The sequence below is a fragment of the Protopterus annectens genome, chromosome 2.part1 (genome assembly GCF_019279795.1).
Source record: "Protopterus annectens isolate FY-2018-M chromosome 2.part1, PAN1.0, whole genome shotgun sequence".
NCBI classification, from domain to species: domain Eukaryota; kingdom Metazoa; phylum Chordata; order Ceratodontiformes; family Protopteridae; genus Protopterus; species Protopterus annectens.
The window spans coordinates 91,539,978-91,560,060 of NC_056729.1; positions in this window are offsets into that span (position 1 = coordinate 91,539,978).

The following is a 20,083-nucleotide window of genomic DNA, read 5'->3' on the forward strand; positions in this document are numbered from 1 at the left end:
GTTAGGTATTACCATTGATAATAATCTCTCTTTTGACCAACATATTAACAACTCTATAAAACTAGTCAACAGAAAAATAGGATCCTTGTATCGAATTAGACCATTTCTTACACCAGCCACTAGAACTAGGATCGCTCACTCCCATCTTATTTCTAATCTTCTTTATGCTTCACCCATCTTTACCAACCTCAAGAAAAACAACCTTAACAAATTGGCTACCTGCTACAATAACATTGCTCGCTTTGCTACTGGTAACCCCTACAGAACCCATCATTGTCTTAACCTGAAACTGCTAGGCTGGCTTGAAATTCAAAACTATCTTGCTATCCATCAACTCATTCTGGCCCATAAAATACTGTACCAACCAAATAACACCCCTATACTCTCCCAACTCATCATCCCCTATAACAATCTAAACTCTCTCCGCTCTTCTAGTAAACTCTTGACTACTTCTATAAAATCTAATAACACTGCTGGTAACTCCCTATTCACCAATTCTGTAGGTACAAAATGGAATTTGTTACCTACTAACATAACAATGATTTCCTCTCTGTCTCTTTTCAAACAAAATATTAAACAACACTTCCAAAATCACTGGCTTTGTTCCTGTTGTAAACCTGATTAACTTTCCACTAGTACTACTTATCTTAAACTATCTCTCTTACTCTTGTTTCACTCTATTCTCCACTGGGCTTTTTCTTTTCTCCCCTTTCATCCTCTCCTTGCTTCATTCCCTGTTAACTATCTTAACTTGCTTTCTTCTCCTCTAACCCCTTCATATTCCTTACCCCATTCTTATTGTTCTACTTTTGTTACTTATTATCTTTGTATCTTTATCTCTAAGTATTTTTATTCCTGTATGATGTTATTTGGAATTTCTGTGTGTGTGGTAGTAATTAATTCATGTTATACTAACTTATTAGAAGAATTTTGAAGAATTTTGCTGTTTTGTTATTACTAACCTGATTACTAAATGTCTTATTGTTATGTATGTTGATTTTTATGTATGTATAAATTTTTACTTCTTTGGAGCTTTTCTCCTCGGGCCTCTACTGAAAATGGAAATATCTCCAGCTAGACTAGCCCGGTCAACAAATGTAAAAATGTAAAATAGATAAAATAAAATACAAGTGTTAACAAATTACAGAATACAAAAACGTATGAGTTACAAAACATGTGAGATAATTAAAGGAAAAAAAAGGAAATACAGAGTTACAAAGTTGAAAGAGTTAGCAGTTGCAGAAAGTAAATTAATACAAATCTTATTAAAAACTATTTACATCAGCAATTCAGCAGATTGTACAGTATTCAGTTTTTGCAAGGTTTTTACTATGAGTTGCATCAGGTGCATAAGATAAAAACATGGACTGAGAGTAGTTAAGGAGGCTATGTGGGGTGGGAACAGGAGCATTCCCATTGAGAAGTTAGGTGTGTATGAAGGAGTGTTTTAAAGACAGAGAGACTTTTGGTTGTACGGAGGAGGGGTGGGAGATAGTTCCAGTGGCGAGCAAGGGGGGAAGGATAGAAGATATTTGCCTGACAACTGGGTGGGTTTGTGCAGTTCAATTAGATTCTGGAAGTTAGAGCTTAGCTCTCTGTTAGGAAGATGCATTTGGAAGGTAGAGGCAAGGGAGGGACAGAGAGAGGGGGTGAAGATGAGTTTGTGTGCCTGGATGAGTTGGAGATAGGTAAGAAAGTTAGGTAGCTCAAGCCAACTGAGTTGATGTAGTGATAAGCAGTGATGGGTAGTGAATCTGTGGTCTGTGACAAATTTTGAGATTTTGTAGTAGCAGGAGGATAGTTTTGACTTGAGGGAGGATTGCAGGTTAGTAAAGATAGAGGCACCATATAAGAGAGAAGGGATAAGATACATGGTAGCAAGAACAAGCCTACTTGAGGAAGAGATGAAATGGTTGTGACGGTAGAGGATACCGAGTTTTGTGTGGGTTTTTTTGATATTTGCTTGTATGTGGCTATTGAACTTTAACTCATCATCAAGGATAACTCCTAATAGCTTGGCAGTGGAGATAATTTCAAGGGGAGTATTGATTTGGCTGGTGATTAGGAATAAATCTTTATCTGGGATAATGGTTTTACTAGGGGAAAATATCATAAGCTTAGTCTTGGTTGCATTCAGTGCAAGATGATTATGTAGCATCCATTGTATTAGTGGGTCTCCTTGAGCGGCGCCATTTTGAAAGTTATCTTTTGGCCTGTGCTTGTGGTGAGGAAGCTTCCCCAGACCCTTTTCAGTGTGACTGCATAAGTATAAATAAATTAAACTAGTACAATACAGTGAAACAGACACATTTGGTGTAATTAGAAACAAGTGAAAAGATACAATTGGTGTACAAAGAAAAGATACAAGTAGGCCCAGGGATATAATTGGAGTTAGTGTTAGCCCAGCTGTGCTCAACCTCACTGCGCTCGGGCTCACTCCACTCCCCTCCCTGCCCCCTATTCTCACCCGCCCCCATTAGTGCGACATTTCAACTAAACTTGGCCACTCCCCTCATGCTAACCACCAATCACTGAATCTGCCCCACCCCTGTACCCATTTCCTTCTCTTCCACTATTCCACATCCTGTAAAGCACAGTCTTCCATCTAACTACCTTACAATCACAAACAACACCTCTCATCATCCACCACACCCACCCCATCCCAAGCAGATCTCTCACTCATGACCAAACCCAACCAAACCATGCCCAAACTACCCAAACTCACATACATATACCTCTTACTATTGCTCCTAGGTGTATCCATCCTCCCACTGCTAACGTCTATCACCATCCACCAAAAACAACTTAATTTTACCCATATACCAAGAAAAACTACTTCTGCTAACATTATTACAACAAGCCCTTTTACTCAACTAGTCCCATATCACTACAAAACCTTCTTTATTCACCACTATGCACACAGATTACAGCCATCACACTACCAGTCCCAAACAACTATAAAGAACTTTAAGACCCTAAACAAACTACTCAAACTCTATTTTTACCTCAGAACCCAACTCATTAGCTGCGGTGATATATACCCAAAACCAGGCCCACAAAATCTAGGAGCCCCAACCCTTAACCTGAATGATACCCTACTCCATCAAGACAAATCCTCACTGCTCATTTTAAATTTAAATGTCAGAATTTTACTAAACAAGTCCATGACCTTCATGCACTACTCTCCTTTTATCAACCTGAGATAGTCATACTAACAGTGACTTGGCTTAAACCAGGCAACCACAACAATGAAATCACTCCACCAGGTTACAATATAATTCGTAGTGATAGAATAGGTAAAAAAAAGGGGGGTGTTGCTGTAGTGTATAAATCTCACATCATCCTTGAGAAAGTAGACATAACAACCCCAGACCTCAATAAAGTTGAACTCACTCTAACAAAACTAAAACTTAATGATAGTAAACACATCAACATCATAGGATGCTACATCCCTCCAGGAAACAATATCCCCATTACAGAAAAACTCCTAGAATGGATATCTAACTCCCTCCCCCAGGAAAGCATAGTATTAGGAGACCTTAATACTGACTGGCAAAACTGTTCCAGTCATAACCCACTCTCCCATATTAACCTACATGATCTAACCCAACTCATCACTTCCCCCACAAGAGCAGACAAGAGAACCAAACACCAATCCACTCTAGATTGGATACTCGTATCCCACCCATCACTGATATCCCTAACAGGGTATCTACCAGACACCCTTTGTAACCACCAAGCCACATTTGTACTCAGATCAAAGTCACCACAACTGACCCAAATATCTATGCGCCTAATTAGAAACAAAAAAAAAACGCTTTACCCGCTCCAACATTATAAACAACCTAAAAATGTGCAACTGCCCCCCCCCAAAAAAAACCTACCTCTTGATGAAGCTGTACTATATTTCAATACTACCTTCTTAAACATCCTTAATCATCATGCCCCCTCCAGAACAACAAGAATTAAAACTAAATATGCCCCCTGGTTAACCCCAGACACAAAATCCCTCCTAAAAAAAGAAACAAGGCCTGGACCAACTACCTCAACAGTAAATCCCAATTGAACAAACAAATATATGTTGAACTGCATAACAAGGCCAAAAAACCCACCAAAACAGACAAAACATCTTACGACCAAAAGTTACAGGATAAGCACAGGAACAACCCACAAAAATTTGGGGCAGCAATTAACTCTATTCTACAACCAGGTAAAACAACTACCTCAACCCCAAAAATAGATAACAACCAAGAAGACACCCCCACTCAATTTAATAAATACTTTACTGAAACCATCCAGACCCTTGCAAACAATCAACCCTATGACAACATCCCCACCCCTGCAAATCCACCTCCCCACCCCCAACTAACAATTGCCCCAAGTTCAGCTTCCATCCAGAACCAACCAAATCCATTGAAAAACTACTCTGCAAGCTCAAACCAACGTCTCTAGCCACAGATAAATTACCTGCTGAATACCTCCACCTGGCTGCAGAAGCCATATCATATCCTGTCTCCATCCTAATTAACAGATCTATCTCTGCATGTATAGTACCCAAGCTATGGAAAATATCACATATCATCCCTCTACATAAAGGGAGAACCTCCCTGGAACTCAATAACTACCACCCTATAGACATACGTCTCCCTTTATCTAAAATTTTAGAGAGGGCAATACACAAGCAACAAATGAAATATCTCCTAGAAAATAATATAATAGCAACACAACAACATGGCTTTAGACAGAATTCAACAACATTGTCAATACTCACAGAAACAATGGACTCCTTGTATCCGCCACCTTCCTTGACTTGTCCAAAGCATTCGATATCGTTAACCACAATAAATGCCTTCTTTCACTAGCAACTCTAAACCTTACCACCCCTGCCATCTCCTGGTTCAAAAACTACCTAGAGGGAAGGAAACACGCTGTTATGTGGCAAAACAAACTTTCCCCCTCCCTACCAGTCTCCCTAGGATTACCCCAAGGCTCCATCCTGGGGCCACTTCTTTTTAACCTCTTCACCAATTAGCTCCCAAACAGCATTCCTAAAGCCTCAATAGTGCAATATGCAGATGATACCACCATAATATGCGCAGCCAAATCAATTGACATCCTTCACTCTCTAACACAAGAATGCTTTTCCCTAGCAGAAACTTGGATTATAAACCAAAGGCTCATTCTGAACCCAAGTAAAATAAAGCTAGTACTCTTTAGCTCCCACAGAGCCACACCTCCCACTGATTCTTTCTTCATCTCCTCCTTTAACAAGACCACAATCACCCCACAAATCATACCAAACTTTTAGGGGTTGAAATAAATAATCACCTTAGAGTTGACCTACATATTTCTATAACCATACAAAAGTACATAAAAAAACTTGGCCTACTGTATTGCAATAAAAAAATTCCTCACTGACTACTACAAAACTACAATAGCGAGGACTCACCTACTATCCACCCTACTTTATGCCTCCCCCATGCTTACAAATCTCCGCAAATCCGACCCAAACAAACTTGATAGTTGTTATAATAAGATAGCCAAATTCGCTACAACCTCTCCCATCAGAACACATCACTGTGAATGCCTAAAAAAACTCAATTGGCTAGAACTACCACTACTACTTCAACTTAATTAACTATCACTAGCCCACAAAATAATACATAACTCTGAAAACACCCCAGCCCTACAAAATCTTTTGCAACTCTATATAACCACCAAATCCTTGAGGTCTAGCACACAAAACCTCCTCAAAGTAACCAAATATAACAATGAAGTTGGTAAGTCTGTCTACATCAACTGTATAGCAAAAACCTGGAACTCCCTCCCTGCCCACATAACTGACAACAAATCCCCATCACAGTTCAAGAAACTTGTTAAAACTCACTTTTTGAATAATCGACTGTGCTCCTGTATCCCCCCTGGCTAATGTCTCATCAGAACACTTCACCTAACTTAAGTAACTCTGCTAAGCCAACCAATCATAGTACTGTACCCACTTAGGACTGTTAATCTACTGCTCATCCCATCTCTCCAGGAGTTAGGCAAAACTACCCCAGCAATGTTGAGCTCTCCATAAGCAACTAAAACCAGGAGAAGACATATTGTAAATCAATTTGTTATCCTTCTCAACTAAAACCAGGCAAAGACATATAGTGAATCAATTTGTTATCCTTCTCAGCTATAGTGAGCATCATCTGCTTTCTCGGAGCCTTATTCTGCATCTCTCTGCATTTACTCTAATAGTAAATCTATCAGAGGAATCCTAAACTCAGGAATATATTCTGAAATTTAATATTATATTTTAGAGAACAAATGTATCCTTTTGGTTAGTTAATATGTATGTCAAAGTCTCTTCTATGGAAATTGTATGTCAAAAGTCTGTCCTTAAAACTATGTTTTGTAAAAAATTGTTCTCTTGGAGCTTTTCTCCCCGGGCCTCCACTGAAAATGGACTTGTAATCCAGTTGGACTATCCAGGTCAAATGTAAAATAAATAAAAAATACATAAATATAATCACGGAACTCCGAACATGCAAACATAATTGCCAAGAGTTCTTTCTCTATCTGTGCATACTGCATCTCGGTTTGGGTTAGAGTTCTGGATGCATAGGCTGCTGGTGTACCCTATTGAAGAATGACTGCACCAAGACCAAACTTCGAAGCATCACAAGAAAGAGTTACTGGTTTGTGAACATTATAGTATCTGAGAGTTGGTGGACTGGCAATTCTCTGTTTCAGAACATCAAATACTCTTTGGTGTTGTTCTGACCAGGACCGGGATACATCTTTGTGTGTCAGCTCTCTGATTGATACTGAAAGTTGGCTCAAGTCTGGAATGAACTTGCCTAGGTAGTTAGCCATGCCAAAAAAACTTTCTAGGGCTTGAACACTGTCTGGAGCTGGCATCTCAAGAATTGATGTTTGCTTGGAAGGAACTGGACATAAGCCTGAACTGGTAAACAAATGACCAACATAAGTATCTGCTCATAGCCTGAACTTGCACTTCTGAGGATTCAGTTTAAGATTCACTTCATGTGCTCTTTCCAGAACTTTCTCTAAGTTTCTGCCATGTTCGGCTTTACCATTACCACCTGCTAGAATATTATCTACTATAATAGCACACGGATATCCAGAAAAAAAATTTTCCATGGCACACTGAAAGACTACACTGGTAGAATTTATCCCAAATGGCATTCTGAAAAATCTGTACCTGCCAAAGAGAGTGCTGAAAGTGGTTAGCAATGAAGCTTTTGGGTCAAGCAAAATTTGCCAAAAATTAACTCTTTGCATCCAAAACAGAAACAACAGTGGCATTTGGCATAATAGCAGTGACTTCTTCAACTGTATTCATTGGATGATGAGGTCTTTTCAGTGCTTTGTTCAAATCTCGTGGATCAGTACATATTCTGATATCATCTGAGCTTTTCTTATGAGCTACCACCATGGAAGATACCCTTTCAATTGGTTCATCAACTGGAGAAATCATACCTTGCTGCACCATTCTAGCTCAGCTTTGACTCTGTTCTGCATAGCTACTGGAAATTTTATGGCTGGTCTGACAACTGGGCTGACTTCAGGGTCTAACTTCATGGAGTACACAACTGGGAGTTTGCCTAGTTTGTCTTCAAAAAGATCAGCATAGGTAGAGAAAAACAGACTGGGCAACATTAGAATAGTTGTCTTTTAAGCTTACATGGTGGACTTTCTTATTAAATGAAAGTAACCCCCTTTTGTCTCTGAGGCCTAATAATGACTGTAGGTGCCTTTTGACTACATGGGAATTGCAAGTTATAGCTGTTCCCAACAAGGTAACATGAAAGCACTACTGAACCTTCGGTTTGAATTTCTTCACCACCATAAACAACAAGCTTCGCACACTTTGCCAAATCAAGCTTCTCACTAGCACATACTTTAGCAAATGTTTCTGCTGACATAACATAGTTTCATAGATGTTTACTAGGCTAATAACCACAAGGGCCTTTTTAAGCCTAGCCATGCATCCCAAATCTCTGACAAGTTCTGATACCCTTGATAAGTGTAAACATGGGCCTGGGAGATGAACAATTTACAGGTTACCTGTTTACATCATAGACATAGGTGCAAAATCAGGGATGAATTTTTGGTTTCCCATCCAATTGTCCAAGTTGCACTTGAATTGGATTAGGGAGGAACTCTGCTTCACATGGATGGGGAGCCTGTTCCATAGATGGGGTAGTCTCTAGAATACATACCTATGTATCTCTCCAGCAGGTCCTATTTATGTCACAGGCAAGGTTTAAGTCTTTAGAATGGGTAATTCTGGTACTGTTTGCTTTGTGGATATGCAGGATGTCCATCAGAGTGGGGTATGAAAATGCCCTGTATGCCAGGCATAGATCTCCACCCTCAAAAGCCTGTAGGATACAGATTACAGGGATAGGGCCTTGAGGCAGTCTGCAGAGGACATATTACTTATGCCCTATATTTTTTTAGTGAGAAACCTCTGTGGACGTTCCAGTTGTTGGATATGCCTGGTTAGGTACATACCAAAGGGGGCATTGTACTCAATGATAGATCTGATGAATCCAGAATACAATGAAACAATGACTTCCTTGGATGTAGATGCCATACCTTTGTTTATAAGTTGTGCAACATAGAATGATGTCCTCACCACTGTAGACACGTGATGATCAACATTGTACTTTGAAGCTATGTCAACTTTGAGCTCTATGGGTCTTCCATTTATCCGAACAGTACAAAATACTTCTTTCTTTGCCCATAAATGTACTGCATTGACTGTTTCATTAAGCATAGACACACCATTGACATAAAAAGTAGGGTCACAGCTTTCTAATTGATCAAGTTGTCTCTTTGAATGTTCTATTCTAATAAAAGAAAACACCTTTTTTGATTTATAAAATCTTTGGAAATTATTCCATTGTTTACATCTGTGGCATTGCTGACCTAAAGCTAAGCACTTTTTGAGTTTCAGACACATGATTACCAGCACAATTATGACAGCTGATTATGAGGCTAGGTGAGGGTACATGCTGTGAGTTTGCTGACTCACCCTTATGCTTCAATGAGACTGTGCATGTTCTGGGATTTGCTGGAAAGCTGTAGGGTTTACCAGGGACTGTTACAGGACTCACAGCTGCTGCCATGTGCTTGGGCCTGTTTCTTTTAACCACATGCTGCATACTGTCAACATTAGCACTAGAAAACACTGGAAGCATGCATTTCTCATTTGTAAGCATATTTGTGTGCTCCTCTGTGAGCTTATATATCTGACAAATCTCAATGGCCTTATTCAAAGTTAAATCACTTTCACAAAGCAAAATCTTTCTCACAGCATAATCTTTAATACTACACATCTGTCTTTTAACAATTCATCCCTTAAATCACAAAATCTGCATGTTTTAGCCCTATTTCTCAAGTCATTTATATATGCTGCAAAAGTTTCACTAGGCTTTTGATCCCTTGTGGAAAATAAGTGCCTTTCCATTATAATATTAATTTGGGGGTTACACATTTCTCTAAATTTATGTTTTAAGCACTTAGAGTCTTCCCTTATTTCGGCCGGTACCACTATATGACAGTTTTCCCCTTTACTGCTAACACAGCAGGTGCATACATAAATGAACGCTCTCTTTCTATGGCTTCTGACCTAGCTAAATTAAGCAGAATAAATGCCTTTGTACGTGCGTCTTTATCAGAAAATTCAGCTTGTAAGAAAATATCATACTCTTGCTCAAACACCCTCCAATTCTCTGCAATGTTACTATCAAATACAAATGGAGATGGTCTATGAAAGCTTTCTGCCATGCTAATAAATTATAGTAAAACACAGTGCAATCCTGGCCCACTTGTAATTATATATGAACATGCACACACACCAGCTACTTGTAATAGCATTCAAATGCACAATAGACTGTTCAAAATATATGCTTTAAAATGGCTGCATTATGTGAAATAACTGCACTGTAATACTGCACAAACATGCGAACACTCTGTATACTTTGGATATCTCAAATAGCTTTAATTGATGTGAAAAAGTAGCACATAGTGAAAAAATGTGGTTGTTTTCCTTATGTTATGCATTTTATGCAATTCAGACATTATTTCAGATATTGTCGTAGCTATTTCAAATATTTTTAGCAATATGTTGTGCTTCGAACACTTTGTTTAACTAGAAATTCATTTTGAGCATTCTGAGTGCTTCATTTTATATTCTTTGAGTAAGAAATAATTTAAGCAAGTTTTAGTACCTGGAATTCGTTTCTGACCTTCTTGCAAGTTGTACGTGCCGTAGGGATGATTCATTCCTCTATATTCCTCCAACATTCACTGGGTGCCTCTTGGTCTTGATTCTGCATCCCATTCTGACACCATGTCGATCGTCTTATGTTATGATTCAAGATGATCAGGCAGGGTAGTTTGTTTATATGCTTTATTATACAGAAACACATCAGGATGGATAGTAGCAATATAAAATATAAACAAACTGATTAACTGACAGACCATTACATACATGCATGCTTACGTCTCAACAGCTCTCTACAATATGACAGTCTGGCTCCCACCTGCTCAGTATTTATACACATGTGTAAGCTTATGGAAAGCTTCTTAAAGGTATACATACATACTGATTTACACCAGATATGATTTGTGGCCAGGGTACAAGAGCTAACATGGCAGTTGGAGGGCATTCAAATGGTCAATCTTTGGCATCGCTTTTATATAGTGGGGTTGCAATACTTACTGTAGACCCCCTGAAGGTGGCCAAAAGCTTTTCCATAAGCAGGCAGCCACATGAAGCGGTGCAGGTACATGTCAGTACTAGTAAAAGTATTTAAAAGCAAGTATGTGCTTCCTTGATTGCTATCACTACCACCAGCATGGTTATAAGTTTTTATATCCACAATGTATAAAAAAATAATAATTAAAAACACATAAAACTAATCATCCCTGTTTCTTAGCACCTCAAATAAAAAAAAACTTTATATTGAAATAGAAGCATACAGAAATAAACTATAAATATCATTAAAACTCAAAGACAAAATTATTAGAATAATTAATCAACTAAAAATCTAGCACATTCTAGCAATCAAACATTTCCATTAAAATTTGGCATTTACACTCTTCATAGGTTCATAGATAAGTACTAGGCTATTGGCCCTAGGGCCTATACAAGCCTAGCCAAAAAGGTACCCTGGCTTTCGCCACCCAAGAAAATTATTTTCCAGTGCCCCTGTCAAGCAGAATCACAGAAGTGATCCCCGGGGTGAATTTCCTATTACCCATCCAATCATCAAGATTTTTCTTGAAGAGTGCTAATGAGGAGCTCTGTTTGACATAGATAGGTAGTCTGTTCCAGAGTATGGGAAGTCTCTGGGACAGGAATCTATCACTCCAGCATGTTCTGTTTATTGTGGTGACAAGGTTTAGGTCTCTAGAGCATGTAGCTCAGAGGGATTTGGATTTCTTTAAGTGGAGCATGTCCAACAGCTCTGGGTTTGACATAGGCATGGCGTATGTTAGGCAGAGATTGCCTCTGAGTAGGCAATATGCGACAGAGTAAAACTGGAGTTTTTTGAGACGGTCTGTGTAAGGCCTCTGTTTGAGTCCAGTAATCCTCTTTGTGAGGTATTTTTGTGGCCTTTCCAGTTGTTGTAGATGTCTTGTGAGGTACATACCAAAAGGGGCGTTGTACTCTATAATGGGTCTAATGAGTGATGAGTAGAGGGGAACAATTACCTCTATTTTTCTGGATGAGAAACCTTTTGTGATGAGGTGTGCCATGTAGAAAGATTTCCTGACCACTGTGGCGATGTGATTATCAAAGGAGAGACTACTGTCCACCTGTGTCCCAAGGCCTCTTATCACACTTTTGGTGTTAAGTAGACTACCGCCTATGTGGTAGTTCATGGGTACAGAGTTTTTACCAAAGGGGATGACAATGCAATTTTTGGCATTGAGTTTGAGACCATGTCTTTGACACCAGGCATCTGTCTCAGTGAGGCCCTTTTGTAGGATGTCCACATGGTTAGGAGTTTTGATTATGGCTCCTAGTTTGCAGTCATCTGCGAATTTAGTTAGCCAAAGACCTTCTGTGTTAGCCTGTACTTCAGAGAAGTAGATACCAAACAGGAGAGGACCCAGCACTGAACCCTGTGGTACTCCAGTTGTCACTGGTCTGAAGTCTGATTTGGAGTCTGCTACTTTCACAGTGTGGGTTCTGTCAGTAAGCCAGTTGGCAACCCATCTTGTGACATAGGGATTTACACCTAGTTTAGTGAGTTTATCTATAATTCTAGAGTGGGGGATGTTGTCGAATGCCTTGGCGAGATCTAGATAGGCCATGTGAACCACCTTACCCTCATCTATGGCTTTGGTGACTACTTCAAAGAAGTCTATCAGGTTTAGGAGATATGATCTTCCTTTTACAAACCCAAACTGTGTGGGGTCCAGAGTTTGGAGATCTCCAATGTCTTTGTTTATGAGTTCCATGATGATACATTCCATGGCCTTGCAGACGAGGCTCGTCAGGCTAATGGGGCAGTAGTTCCCAGGGTCTGTTGTGCCCCCCCCCCTTTGTGAAGTGGGATAACTGCTGTGGTGCACCATTCAATGGGCACAAAGCCTGAGGTGAGGCTATGATTGAACATGGTACTTAGGTTGGGTGCCAGTTCATTCTGTAGTTCATGTAGAAGGCAGCCTGGAATGTTGTCAGGTCCCATAGATACTGTGTTCTTGGCTTTGGAGAGTGAGGTTTTTACCTGTGCAGCTGTAATTACAGGAACTTTGCATTCTTCCAGTATAAAGATGGGCCCTTTAGGGGGTGAGAGGGGGGTAAAGTTAGCACTGAACCTATCTGCCAGGATGTTGGCAATATCAGTTGGTTCTGTATATTTAGTGTCATTGTGCTGTAACTCAGAGCAGATCTGAGTGTTGCCATTGAGATTTTTGACATAGCTATAGAATGTTTTGTGGTTGTCTTTAGAATCAGTGGCAATTTTGTTTTCATAACTAGCTTTGGAGGATTTTATGAGGGATCTCAGCTTCTTACTGAGGCTGACCAGGGAGTTCCTCCAATCCTGGGATTTTACTCTTTTGCAACAGTTTCTTTCTTCTGTTGTAGAGTTTGTTTATGGCAGAAGACCACCAGATTGGCTTCCTTTTTTTGGAGGATATCATCTTGGTTCTGTTAGGGATAGCACCATCCATGCACTAGTGTAAGGGCTTATGAAGTGCATTTGTGTAGGATTCAGCAGTCATACCTCTATTGTACATCTGCATGGGTGTCGTGAAGTTTACCACTTCTGTCTTAAGAAGCGTGAAGTTGGCTTTGGAGAAATTTTTTACGGTTGTTTTCCTAATGGGGGGGGTGGGAGCAGGATGTGGATGTCTAGGGTGATTAGCTTGTGTTCGGATCTGACCAACGAGGAGCTGACCTCTGGTGTAGAACACCAGTCACCCATGTTGGTGATGACCAGGTCTAGGATATTGCTGCCCCTGGTGGGGGTGTGGATAAGTTGATCCAAGGCATTTGAACTGATGATTTCCAGAAAACGTTGAGCAAAAGAGTTGGTACATGAGTAGTGTCCCCAGTTAATGGTAGGGTAGTTTAAATCACCCATTATTAGAGTGTTGGGTTGTACCTTAATATTTTCCAGTGTATCAAGAAAAGAGGAGTGGGAATCTTGGGGCATGGTGGGGGGTCTGTAGCAATCTGGATTGCGGTTTTGCCAAGAGTTAGCTGAACTTGGATAATCTCGGATGCATTATGCTGAGCAACTAGCTTGGAGGTGTGGATATCCTTAATGAATATGGACACACCTCCACTTTTAGTGTTTTGGTCCGGGTTTGGTGGCCGAAAGGTGTGGTATGAATTATAGCCTGGTAATGCAGGGGTGCTCTCTGGAGCTTTGAACCAGGTCTCTGTCACTGCACAGTTGTCAGTGTTCTCCATTTTAAGGAGTGCCTCGAGTTAGCGCATTTTGAGGTTTAGACTTCTAGTATTGAGTAGCATTAACCTCAGATTTTGCTTGCTTGTACCTGTTATGGTGGTGAATTTGTCATTTGAACCTTGCCTAAAAAAGGTACTATAGGGGTGGCAAGAGCCTTTGGCAGTATCCAAACTCCCAAGGGAGACAGGTGCAGGCCATCTCTTGCAAAGCAGCGTGGTCTGTTGATCATGTCATCCCAGGCAGACAGATGCTGGATTCCCTTAGAATGACACCAGAAGCTTAGCAAATTGTTAAAGTCAATCATTTTGTCCTTGTACTGTGGTGTCATTCTGGGTGATGGCAGGATGCTACTCATGGCTAGGGTCATACTGGCCTGGGCTACAAGATCGGAGAGCTCCTCCATGTCTCTTTTCATGTAGTCCAGGGAGGTACGTCTCAGGTCATTCACACCAACATGGACAATGACAGAGGCATATTTGTACTTGTTGTGGAGTGACCTGAGTGCATGCGTTATGTGGTGGATCCTGGTACCTGACAGGCAGCTGACAGTAACTTTTTCCTTGTTTAGCCTGGTGAGTGGAACATCAGTGTGCCTGACTATAGAGTCACCTATGACTAGAGTGTTGGGTACATTATGCCTTATGGGCTGTAGTTGAGTGGCACACTGCATATGTGGGCTATGTGTCATTTGGGTTGTGTTGGGGGGGTGGAGGTTGCTTGCATTTCTGCTTTGGAGGTCTCTGTTGTTTGGGCAGATTTGTACTGAGAGCCTCCGCAAATGTAGGTGTGTGCTTTGTGCTTCTGTGTGTGTGTTTTGGTGGTGTAGGTTTTGAGGGAATATGTGATGAGTGTGGTGCGGTGCAAGTGTTTACCTTCTCCTCTTGACTGTCTAGGCCAGTCTTTCGTGAAGAAAGCTTTGTTTCCAGTTTGGCTATATAAGTGCATCTCTCACAGGTCATAGTGTTGGGTGGTAGGAGGAGAGGGTTGTCTGTGTACATGAGGCAATTGCTGCATTGTCCCAAGATGCCCAGATTCATCAGGTAGACAGGAGAAAACACCGGCAGCTGACCTTTAGACATGCCTGAATAGGTGCTTATTTTTCCTCTAGACAAGTGAGGAAAGTTGAGTGCTGTAGTAAAAGTTGTAACTTATTTAGTGCTTACAATGAGTTCTGAACAAGTGCTGAGATCAAAGAAACAGATGAGTACTAAAACTAAAATGCTGGCTAGTTGCAAGGGAAATTTTGAAGAACAGACTTTATGGTGCCAGGAATAGTTTAAGCCCAGTTAAGTGCGGGGGGGGGGGCTTAGAAGCTCACAAACAGTCCTGGACACAGCAAATCCGTATCTGACCTGCCACAGGAAAGGGGGGAAGCAAGCTTAGAATTTTTTTTTTCCAGTAAAGTGGAAATGGAGAAAGCTGGAACAGAAGTTAATTCAACGTTAAGAATCTGAGTGGGTTGGCCTTCACAAATGTTCTCTATTAGATTGAGTGAACTAATGACACTAGACTGGGAGGAGTGTCACAGATCAAATATACAGTATGGCCAGGAAACTGCAAAGCCACCAAGTATAAGAACACACAACACTAGGGAGCGTGGGTGGTAAAAATGACAGTTCCTAGCTGTAGCCACTAAATGAAAGAATTACAGTTCCTAGCTGTAGCCACTAAATGAAAGTTTTAAACAGATCAAGGAGTAGAGTTGGAAATGCTTTTAACTGTAAACAGACAAAAATGCACAGAAAAGCTCGGATAGAGCACTCAAACAGAAAATACAACTCTCAGTATGAAAAAGCAGTTTACAGTTAAGTAATGTTAAAACAGTATAAAACAGTACATAAATGCAGTGAAACAATAAAAAAGCTTTATAACAGTGCAAAATGTAGTAGATCAACTGTATAGCACAATTATAAGCATTTCAGAAGTGCAGTTCAGTGAAATAAGTGCAAGAAATAACTTATCCTGCTCTTGGAATCTTAAGGAATTTCGACTTATGCAATGCACTCCAGAGCCTGACAATACAAGCAGAACCTATATAAGACACAGGGTTTATATAGCAGTAAGAATGGAAGAGTTGGAACATCAGATTACTACTCAGACCCTGCTATTACCCAATCACTCGTACTACAGAAGGTCAGGAGGCCTTGTTACTCTCAATAATAATGAAGACAGTCAGCAGAAAATGGCTGCCAGAAACACAGGAAACTCAAACAAAACTACCAGCCTAGACAACAGGCCTCTATCAACATTATGGTACCTGAGCAGAACACAGAAACCTCACTTTGAAAGCATAGAAAGAACACACACAAGAGAAAATACATGCCTTAGTATGAAAAAGAAGTTTACAATTTTGTAATTTAAATAAAATATGCAATTATAGTAATGCAAACTATTACACTTACTAGCTGTAGTCACTAAATGAAAGTTTTAAACAGATCAAGGAGCAGACTTGAGAATGTTTTTAACTGTAAACAGACAAAAATGCATAGAAAAGCTCGGATAGAGCACTCACAAACAGAAAATACAACTCTCAGTATGAAAAAGCAGTTTACAGTTAAGTAATGTTAAAACAGTATAAAACAGTACATAAATGCAGTGAAACAATAAAAAAAGCTTTATAACAGTGCAAAATGTAGTAGATCAACTGTATAGCACAATTATAAGTGTTTGGAGTCCGAGTTTCATATTTTAAACTTGAAAGTTATTTATTTCTTTTACTGTCTAGTGTTTGACTATACTAACAATATGGGAGACTTGACCAATGGATGGGAGATCGCAGATATACCCCAGGGATGAGGATTTCTCACCTACTCAACAACAGACAACAAAAAAATAATGGGTATTCCCCACATACTAAGGGGGGGCGGTAAGCCACAAAACTATGGGCTAGGCTTGTAAATGCCCTCGGCAGATAGCCTAGTATGAACCTATGAACCTATGAACCTATGAACAAGTTGTAATTAAAAATCCTTCTAAAGAAACAGAGGAGTAAAGAAAATTGAGTGTAAATATTATTGTTCCCTCCTGTTCACAGTGTATAAGTTTACAGATAATAAGTTAATGACTAGGCATGTTGTCTAAAAAATCACAAACGAACCAACTCAGCTTTCTAATTCCCCTGGTTAAATTACTTGCTTAGAGTCACAGAGTAGCCACATACTGGACTACAAGATGCAGTAATTAATAGCTGATAACATTAATCTTATTTGCTAGCTGCCAGAATTAAAGAGGTCAAAAAGGGGACAAATATTTCTGTCAGCCTTAAGTGGATGATATTCAGTTCTACCATGACATCCTTTACTTGAGAATTTATAATTCATTTACCAATTTGCGAGGCTTCTTGGATTTGATCCTTCAGTGTAAGGTACAAAGCCAGCTGTAGCTCAGCCTGGCTAAGACTGTAAACTAGTGCACACTATCTATCTATTAATAGCCCCTCTTCTTTTCTCCAAAAAACATCTTAATCTTGTAGCACAAGAATCAAGGACAAAGCCAAAATATAATGAGGAAGAAAGGCCCAAAATTAGGGAAAGAGGTTAGAAATTGCTATTATGTATTTAAAACATTGATAAAATGCCGAAACAACTGACTGGTACAAGCTCACACTGATGCAAAGCACCAAAAAACAAATCCAGTTTTCAAGTAAAACAGTTGCAAACATGTTCATTTGGTAAGCGCTTTCGTTCTTCTCATAAGAACTTCATCAGATAAAAGCAATTACTTGTAATACACTAAACAAATAAATAAAAACAATAATAATATTGATTGTATATATATAAAGCATAATAAATGCTTTACATATTTTGAACCAATATTTTTGAAAGCATTACCTATATTGTGAAATATTATAAAATATTGTAAAATAAAATGTAAATGTAGCCACGGTGGTGCAGCGGTTAGCATTGTCGTCTCCCAGCAAGAGGTTCTCCCATTCGATTCTCAGTTGGAACTCCTTCTGTGTGGAGTCTGCATGTCCTCCCCATGGTCGAGTGATGTTAAAGAGATGCAGGTAGGTGCATGCATGAATGGGTGAGCCTTCTTCGAAGGTTGGGCGTCGGGCTGGCAACTTGGCACCGTAAAAATTCCACTGCCAATCATTAGCGGACTGAAGTTCCGCTGTGGCGACCCCTAACCGGGAAAAGCCAAAAGACATTACTTTTATTGGTAAAATAAAATGTAAAATGTAATATAAAATGTAACCTCATCTTTCCAAGGCTTTCAATTTTAGCAAAGCACTAATAGAGACATGGTCATTTAAATCTGGCCAGTTACCTGCATTCAAATGTAACTGCAAGTAAAGCTCACGCTTTTCTAAAATTAAAGACCAAGTTCCTCCACGCTGATCTAAACTAATACTGTCAATCACCACAAATTTAAAAGAATGGTCAACTTCTTCAAAACAATGTTTACTCAAAGCATGTTTCCTTTTTTGTCCTAATATCATATAAGTGCTCATAAATCCTGAGGAGCTTGGTCTTTAATTTTAGAAAAGCGTGAGCTTTACTTGCAGTTACATTTGAATGCAGGTAACTGGAAAGATGAGGTTACATTTTATATTACATTTTACATTTTATTTTAAAATATTTTATAATATTTCACAATACAGGTAATGCTTTCAAAAATATTGGTTCAAAATATGTAAAGCGTGGTGCAGTGGTAGCGTTGTTGCCTCACAGCAAGAGATTCTCCCATTCTATTCTCGGCTGGAGGGCCTCCTCTGTAGAGTCTGCATGTCCTCCCTGCGGTCGAGTGGCATTTGCAAGACATACGTGAATGGGCATGCCTTCGTTGAAGGTTGGGCATCGAGCTGGCACCTCGGCACCATAAAAATCGACTGCCAATCATTAGCAAACCAGAGTTCCACTGTGGCGACCCCTAACTGGGAAAAGCCAAAAGAAAAACAACAACAACATGTATATACAATCAATATTGTTTTTTTATTTATTTGTTTAGTGTATTACAAGTAATGTATTTGGTTTCCTACTTTTTGATTGGTAGGAACAGGTAGTGTGTCCTTATGACATTTGTAATGATGTTTTTCAAATGTTATAAATTATGGTTAGTTTTAACTTTGCTTTTATCTAATGAAGTTCTTATGAGAAGAATGAAAGCTCTTATCAAATAAAACTATTTGCAACTATTTTACTTCAACACTGGATTCATTTTTTGGTGCTTTGCATCAGTGTGAGCTTGTACCAGTCAATTGTTTCAGCAGCTTTTCAGTGTTTTGGGGAAGTTTATTACCTCTTTTCTTCTTTTGGAATGTTGATAAAATAACAGGTGTTACAATAGCATACATATTCTTAAGAATATTAAGTCTGAAAATCAAATATTTGTCATTACTTAGTGATTGCAGTCCTTAATGATTTGTCAGAAAATCAGAGCATTTACAAGAAACAGTATGAGTTAAAATCAATGAAATTATGCAAAATTAGGGGCAATTGAGAATTAGGTTCTTCCATATTATGGATGGGTGTAAGAGATTGGCATTTGCATCTGTTTTAACACCTTCATTAAATTATCTGTTAAAACACAGGTATGCATACACATTAATACAGAAGAAAACAAATCCTGCTAACGTTTTTCATTTGTATGCATTATATATGACATATGTGTTTTATTTCTTTATAACAACTGTCATTCAGTCCAGTATCACATAAATTGCTCAATTCCTCTTTTCCCTTAAACCTCACTCCTCCTTGTGTATTTTTAACATAAATTCCATTTATTTTTATGTTATTTGCTTCTGCCCTTTTCTAAACAGCTCTCTTCCAGTTATTTTATCTGTTTCACAATATTCAATTATTCAAATACAGTTGGTTAATTATAGAATCAAAGGATCATAAGAAGTTACTTATCTATTGGCCCTGAGTCCCTTACAAGCCTAGCCAAGCATTTATTCCATGTTCCAACAAGTCACCCAATGTCCTTGTCCAGCAGAGACACAGGTGGAATCCCAGAGGTGTATTTTCTTTTCCTCACCCAGTATAGTTTAGATTTTGATTTCCAATTTCTAGTAATTGCTTTTTTTGCAGCTAATAGAACTAAACTTAACAAGGCCTTACAATGTCTAAGCAATTCTGATCCTTTGGCCTAGCTCCAAATCATCATACTTCTGACAGAGCTCAATG